We start from the raw sequence: 8,327 nt of genomic DNA, 5'->3' as shown, positions 1-8,327 counted from the left end.
GTTTAGTCCAGAGCTGATGGTGTCAAATTTGCAAATGAACTGAAGCTCAGCAGTTTCTCTTTGAAGTCTGGTCCTGAAGTTTTTTTGCTGCAGGATGGCCACCTTAAGGTCTGCTATAGTGTGGCCAGGGAGGTTGAAGTGCTCTCCTACAGGTTTTTGTATATTGCCATTCCTGATATCTGATTTGTGTCCATTTATCCTTTTCCGTAGTGACTGTCCAGTTTGGCCGATGTACATAGCAGAGGGGCATTGCTGGCATATGATGGCGTATATTACATTGGTGGACGTGCAGGTGAATGAACCAGTGATGGTATGGCTGATCTGGTTAGGTCCTGTGATGGTGTCGCTGGTGTAGATATGTGGGCAGAGTTGGCATCGAGGTTTGTTGCATGGATTGGTTCCTGAGCTAGAGTTACTATGGTACGGTGTGCAGTTGCTGGTGAGAATACGTTTCAGGTTGGCAGGTTGTCTGTGGGCAAGGATTGGCCTGCCACCCAAGACCTGTGAAAGTGTGGGATCATTGTCCAGGATGGGTTGTAGATCCCTGATGATGCGTTGGAGGGGTTTTAGCTGGGGGCTGTATGTGATGGCCAGTGGAGTCCTGTTGGTTTCTTTCTTGGGTTTGTCTTGCAGTAGGAGGCTTCTGGGTACACGTCTGGCTCTGTTGATCTGTTTCCTAATTTCCTCGTGCGGGTATTGTAGTTTTGAGAATGCTTGGTGGAGATTTTGTAGGTGTTGGTCTCTGTCTGAGGGGTTAGAGCAGATGCGGTTGTACCTCAGTGCTTGGCTGTAGACAATGGATCGTGTGATGTGCCCGGGATGGAAGCTGGAGGCATGAAGGTAGGCGTAGCGGTCGGTAGGTTTTCGATATAGGGTGGTGTTAATGTGACCATCACTTATTTGCACCGTGGTGTCTAGAAAGTGGACCTCCCGTGTAGATTGGTCCAGGCTGAGGTTGATGGTGGGGTGGAAGTTGTTGAAATCGTGGTGGAATTTTTCTAGAGTCTCCTTCCCATGGGTCCAGATGATGAAGATGTCATCAATGTAGCGTAGGTAGAGAAGGGGCGTGAGTGGACGAGAGCTGAGGAAGCATTGTTCCAGGTCAGCCATAAAAATATTGGCGTATTGTGGGGCCATGCGGGTGCCCATAGCAGTGCCACTGATCTGGAGGTATATATTGTCATCAAACTTGAAATAGTTGTGTGTGAGTATAAAGGCACAGAGCTCAGCAGCCAGTTGTGCTGTGGCATCATCAGGGATACTGTTCCTAACAGCTTGTATTCCATCTGTGTGTGGGATGTTTGTGTAGAGAGCCTCTACATCCATGGTGGCTAGGATGGTGTTTTCTGGGAGGTGACCAATGCGTTGTAGTTTCCTCAGGAAATCAGTGGTGTCACGGAGATAGCTGGGAGTGCTGGTGGCATAGGGTCTGAGTAGAGAGTCCACATATCCAGACAGTCCCTCAGTGAGAGTGCCAATGCCCGAGATGATGGGGCGTCCAGGATTTCCGGGTTTGTGGATTTATTGTGGGTTTATTGGAGATTATCAGGGCTTTTGTGATCTAAATTACTGGAGAGAAGCTGAAACAAGTTAATCAAAGGGTCCATATGGCCAGTGTGGTGTGAGCCATATAGGCCACTGAGAAAAGTTTCTCCATTGGAAACAAGGGATAAAAATCCTGGCTCCATTTGAAGTACATGGCACAATTCCCATGATACCTCAACAGAGCCTGGATGGCACCTAAGGCCCTTAATTAATGAGTTATTTTTTACCCTGATTTCCTGCCACCCCACCCCATCATACCTCTTCTCTCCTTCCTTTGCCTGGCCTCTCTGGGTCTGGCAGTCTAACAGAGCTGAGGTGTTTTAATGAGCTCTTTGTACAGTTGGCCAAAAACTTTCCATTGAAACTCTTGGATGGGAAATGGCTTTTTTGACATTTCATGAAAAATGTCCACTTTTTTTGAAAAATTTGGGTATCTTGTAAACAAAAAATGCCAAAGCCTGAAAAAAATGATGAATATTTTTAACAAAAACAACAGTTATTTTTGTTCAAAATTTCCATGGGAAATTATATAATTTCCCAGCCAGCCACTGATCCTTTGTTGGATTTCAGCTCTTTCTGGAACAAAAGGATGATCTAAAAAATCCCCACACACCTGATGGGAAGGCAGAGAGTCAGAGCAATGCAGTTTGGGCACCAAGGACTTTTGTGGAGGTTGATCTGAATGCAAGAGGCCATAAGGCCTGATTCTGATCTCACTCCAGTTTTATACTGGTGTTACTCCAATTGCTTCAGTGGAGTTACTCCAGATTTACCTTGGAATAAGGATCTGATCTTACTCCCATTAATTTCAGTGGTGCAGGATCAGACCCTTAGAACAGAATCGGCACTCCTGATTTACCCCAGTGTTCAGTGTCAGATACTCTATGCGCACAGTATGTAAATACATGTAGCTAGATATCAGAATCAGAGAGAGATGCAGAGAGATTCGTCTACCCATGCTCAGTGGGTAGATGATATAATCACACCTGTAGAATTTTTATTACTCTCATTATTGGATTAATTAATCATTCAGTGATAACTGAGCTTTAAGCATCTCAACAATCAATACTAATCACTTAATTACTTGGCAGGATGCTGTTGTGGAAGGTCTGCTAACGCCTAGCTAGATAGTCTGGACAGTTCATCCCTGAATATTACACAACCTCTATGGGAATCTGTGGCATTTCAAACCCCTCTGAGCCCTTCTCACAAATGTGTCATTTCTCATCTTGCTCCTTATTCCACCAGGCCTCCACACATGGTACGATTGTGCCTGTCTGAATGGAGCTCTGCCCCAGCTCTTGGGGCTTTTAAAATGCATAAATCTCAAGCAGAAGAATGACAATTAATAGCCAGCACAGGGTGTAGGAGCGAAAGATCAAGAGCCGTACATCTGCCAGGGCTACGTCAGCGAAAGCAGGATGCTGCTGGAGTCAAAGGCAGAGCTATATACTAATGCTGGTGCTTTTATTAGGTAGCATGGGCTCCACATACACAGAGGGGCCAGAGTGGTGGGTTTTTTGCAAGTAGGTCAGTTAGGTCACCTGTCAATAAAATACAAAACAAGGATCGCTGCATAGTCTTATCAGAAGGACTCTGGCTGGCTGTAGAGAGCCGGGATGGAGGTGGGACAGGCGGGGGAGAAGGTGTGGGGAACAGGAATATTATCCTTGCCATTTGTGATACAAAAGCCTCAAGAGAACATATATATCTATATCTATACACACACACACACATATACAATGGCCTGGAGACTGCTTCATGGATCCCCAAGCCAATGAGGATCAGGCAAATGTGAAAATAATGATCCTAAGATTCAAAGCAAAATAATGAATTATTGCTTAGGAACACGGCTGGTTCCTGACTTTATGACCCTAGTCTATGATGAGGAAGAGGGGATGATGAGGGGGTGTGGGAGAACCATGCCATGTTCTGTTATGAAATGAAATGCTAGATGGATGAGAGGACAGAGTGTGTGTGTGCGTGCGTGCATGCGTACACTTGTGAGTGAGCAAACACACCACGGATCCCTCTTATTCCAAACAGATGTTTCCCTACAACTAAAATGGTAATCGGCACATTGCAATGTGCTGGGCTCATTTGGGATTTTCACTCTATTTCACTTGGGGGATCTTGTCTGTACACCAAACCTGGATCTATATAACTTTCCTTATACCAGTAGCAACTGCTGTGTGTGCATGCACACATGTCCTCCTGGGGGAATTCTCTGGACTTCCACTGACACAAATTAATCTGACTTGCAACCAAAGCAACCCTCTACTAATGGGAGTTAAACTGGTTTAGTAGCAGCTGCAATGCATCCCATTTCCAATTTAACTAAACTTGTGCAAGTAGGTGTCCAACTGCTGTCCAACACTGCCCTGCGGAATTGACCTGTCTGGTCACTTTTCTTTACTCTGCTGCTCCAGGAGCATCTGGTCCAGATCAGATGTCAATCAACTGTTTTAATTGCTCTGGCAAATGCCTGGATCCCATTAAGCTAGGCATACGCCCAGCTGTGTTCCAGGTTTCTGAGGGCCTCCTGAAGTAAAACACTTGAGTCTAGGCAGTGAGGGTAGTGAACTACAGAGCTTGGCATCCACTCTACACTGACTAAACTCTTAAAAGTCCTGTCTTCCATGAACTTGCAGTAAAACCTGGGATGGATTCTCTAATGGTGGTTCCAAAGTCCTGAAGAGGAATCATGATGGGATGTTGCCAGGGCATTACAGGCTTGACTGAAAACCCTGCATCTAAACCTCCTTGAAATATGGGATTGTCTGAACTCTGAATCCAGGAGCTAATTCCCTTTTTCCAGTTGCCTCCCTATCTTTATAATGCTTTGAACTGAAAATCCAGAACTGAACTCCCATGAACATTGAAGTGTTCAGAATCTTGATCCAGCCTTGGACTTATGGACTATAGCAGCATTTGTGGTGATACAGGCAAAGGGACTGATCCTGCAAGGTGTTGAGTACCTCCTGAGTGAGGCTGAGTGCTCTCACCTCTCACGGTAGTCAGTAGGTGAATCATAGATTTTAAGACTAGAAGGGCTCATTACGATCATCTAGTCTGACCTCTTCTAGCTCAGTACCTCCAGGGTCAGGTCCTAAAATAGGGGCAGGAAAGTCTTATGCTTAAGGATATAATAATCTGATTGGGAGATGTGCTTTTTGGGGTGGGGGAGCAGTGCCGGTGCAACCACTAGGCGAACTAGGCAGTCGCCTAGGGTGCCAAGTGGTTGGGGGTGCCAAAAAGCGTTGCCCTGGCTCAGCAGGGAGGAGTCGTCTTCCGGAGGTACCGGAAAGCCAGAGCATCAGCTTGCGGGGGCAGCGAGCCCCAGCCATGGAGGAGCTGGCATGGTGCAGGGGGGCACACAGGAGACAGGGGGTGCACAGGGTCCAAGGCCCGCATGCATCCACTGCAGCCTGCAGGAGCCCTCGGGAGGGGTGCCGGGCCGCAGCTAGGGGCAAGAGGGATGGGGGGGGGGGGGGGGGCACGGCTGCTTCTCTCTTGCGGCGCTGCCGCCTTTGCAGGGCTGCTGCAAGTGAGTGGACTTGGGGTGGGGGCCGACGGGGTGGGGTAGGCTCGCGGGGGGGTTGTGCACCCTCCAGGGGAGTTCAGGGGGCAGGGAGCGGGGAACCTGGTCTGGGGAGCAGCCCCTGGGCATGGCTGGCCCCTGGGATCTATAAAGGCTTATTGGGATTTGTCCCTCAATGAAAAGATGTGCACGGGGGGCACAAGGTGGAAGTTTTGCCTAGAGCGCAAAATATCTTTGCACTGGTCCTGTGGGGGAGAATGGGGGAGTGCTGGTTTCCTCTGAAACATGAGATGCTGGAGGCAGATCACTGAGTGCAATGAGTGCACAAACTGATCCGGTAGGAGGTCCTGTTTTCCCACACTGCAAGTGACACTGGCAACGTGCTTTTCAAATGTGCTTCTACTCACTGGGTTGACTTTAGATAAACAATTCTCCTGGCCCAGTGGAATATATTTACACCCCACTGTGGTGGTCTATGCCATGGGTCTCCCGGCTGATCTCTTTGTGTTAAGAGGAACACTTGCTGCCTGGGACATTTGACACTTTTCCTACTTGTACCAGGGGTTTTGGTAAATGTCTCTCACAACCGTCTTCTTGCTCTCTATGTTTTCCATGAAAATGGTGCTTAAAAGAAAGTTCAAGGGACTTATCTGTTTTCCTGGGCCAATTAAAACTAAAAATAAGATGGACAACTTCATCAGATCATAGAATACTGAGTAAATGAGACCTCCAGAGGCCGTAGCTGGCTGTTAATCCAGTCTTGTTATGAAAGGGATGCTGTTAACTAGTAGTTTCAAACTCCCAGGGCAGAGGTAATAAAATCTTTCTAGGGGATTTAAGATGATTAGAATATTTTTTTTATATTAAAAGCAAAATTAAATAAACAGGATGTTTTATTTATTTGTTAATTTAAGCACATCCCTAGAGGGTTATGAACTTAAACAATAGCAGCTTTGTGCTAATATATAAGAACCAGAAAGGAAAACTGAATAGAAACCAACGGGAAACTAAAGTGAAAGTGAGCACATTCTGGTTTCAAAGTCCCCTCTGAGTGAAGTGCAAAAGTAAACAACTAGCTTACATGCTGAAAAGGAAAGTACATTCAAAGCAAAGCAAACCAACGCCAAAAATATCTGTGCGGGTTTAATAATCTAAAGTGCTCTTAGTAACACAGGCAAGCAATTATTTTAAAAATATGAGTTTTAACTTTTATGTGTGACCTTATCCATGTCATTTCCCCCTCTGTGCTGCTGTTTTTCTTCCTTGTTTATTTCTATTGCAAACTCCTTGGTGCAGGAACTGTCTTTTTCTATCAGTTCGTACCATGCCTAGCACAATGGGGCCTCTATGTAATACAAACAACAATAATTAATATTCTTATCAGTTACTGTTAAATTAATAAGATGAAAGAAAGAAACTTGGAATTTGTTTTCTCACTACAGGGAAGGAATTTTCTCCTAGGTTAGACTGGCAGAGACGCTGGATTTTTTTTTTTTGTTTTGCTTCTGCCACTTGTGACACAGGTCCCTGGCTGATTTGAACTAGTGTCAGTGGTGGATCTTCTGCAACTTGAAGACTTTAGATCAAGATTTCGGGACTTCAGTAACTCAGCCAGCAGCTATGGGCCTATTACAGGAGGGGGTGGGTGAGGTGCTGTGGCCTGGTATACAGGTCAGACTGGATAATCAGGATGGTCTCTTCTGGCTATGAGAGTAGCTCTGTGGAGTTTCTATGATAAGCCTCATCTACTGGAACATAAACCAAAAAGAAAATGTGTAGCACTGAGAACGCTCTCACAGGTTAGTTACTGTAAACAGGTCAGGGCGCTTTTGTGAGCATGTGTAAATTATTGGTCAGAAAAACCAGTGTCTTTACTGAAATGCTTTTGTCCGCTAAATACATTATTTGCAATTGAACATCTTGCAAGAAAAGCCCATTAGGGACACATTTTCTGGGCATACTCTCTGAAGTTGAATGAGACTTCAGATGAGGTATTCCAACATTATAATGATAAAGGCCATATAGGTACCTACAATAGATAGATGGGGTGGATGGGGATAGATAGATAGATAGATAGAGGGGGTGGATGGGGGTGGATAGATCGATAGATAGGGTGGATGGGGATAGATAGATAGATGGGGTGGATGGGGATGGATAGATCGATAGATAGATAGATAGATGGGGATAGATAGAGGGGGTGGATGGGGATGGATAGATCGATAGATACATAGATGAGGTGGATGGGGATAGATGGATGGATGGGGATAGATAGATAGATAGATAGATAGGGTGGATGAAGATAGATAGATGGGGTGGATGGGGATAGATATAGCCCTAGGTTTATTAGAAGGGACAGATATGCAACAAGATTTTTGTCACGCCCACCACAAACTTGCAATGGGACCTGCTCACGTGGGCTCTGCATGGGCCAGGCTAGCAGACGCAGTTGCAAGATGAAAGCCCCAGGGAGGTGATTTCATGGGCTAAAGCCCTTGCGTTTTATCTGGCAGTAAAGCGCCAGGCCCACTTTGGGGGCACTCTGCAAATAAATGGCCCCCTGCACTGAAAAGAGAGGGGGGAAACTCATTCAGCAACCAGGGCCTCTATCTAGGGGCCAGAGCAGCCATGTTCCCTGAGGACCTTTAATGGAGTCTGGAGATAGGGTTGGCTTTAGGCCTATTCCACCAATTCCCCCGAATCGGTCCCCGCACCTAAGAGGGTCCCGCGCGCAGTGAGAATCCCTTCCCTGGCTAAAGGCACATTTTTAATTTTTACTCATCTGGAGGCGCTCCGGGTCTTCAGCGGCCCTTTGGCAGCGGGTCCTTCGCTCGCTCCAGGTCTTCAGCGGCACTTTGGCGGTGGGTCCTTCAGTGCCGCTGAAGACCTGGAGCAAGTGGACGACCCGCCACCGAAGTGCCACCAAAGACGTGGAGCACCGCCCGGTGAGTACAAGCCTCATATGTTTTTTTATGTGTTTTTTTTTTAAGTCATCCCTGCCGAGGCCCCATCAAAACTGTTCGAATCGGGCTCCGCACCTCCTAAAGCAGGCCCTGTCTGGAGACCCTCAAGAGGGCTGCTGGATTGAAAAGACACTGGGGACCTGTCTCTCTATTCCCCTGCCTGGGGCACACAGCGGCCCCCCCCAGCTCTCACCAGGCTTCAGCTCCCCCCACGGGCTCCCCGGCAAACAGCCCAGCTTGTCACTGACTCAAGCACCAGCCGGCGGGGGGTGATGGGGACT

Source organism: Chelonoidis abingdonii, chromosome 24 (assembly GCF_003597395.2).
Source record: "Chelonoidis abingdonii isolate Lonesome George chromosome 24, CheloAbing_2.0, whole genome shotgun sequence".
In the NCBI taxonomy this organism is placed as follows: domain Eukaryota; kingdom Metazoa; phylum Chordata; order Testudines; family Testudinidae; genus Chelonoidis; species Chelonoidis abingdonii.
The sequence above is the reverse complement of the archived record's forward strand: the minus strand, read 5'-3'. Positions refer to the sequence as shown.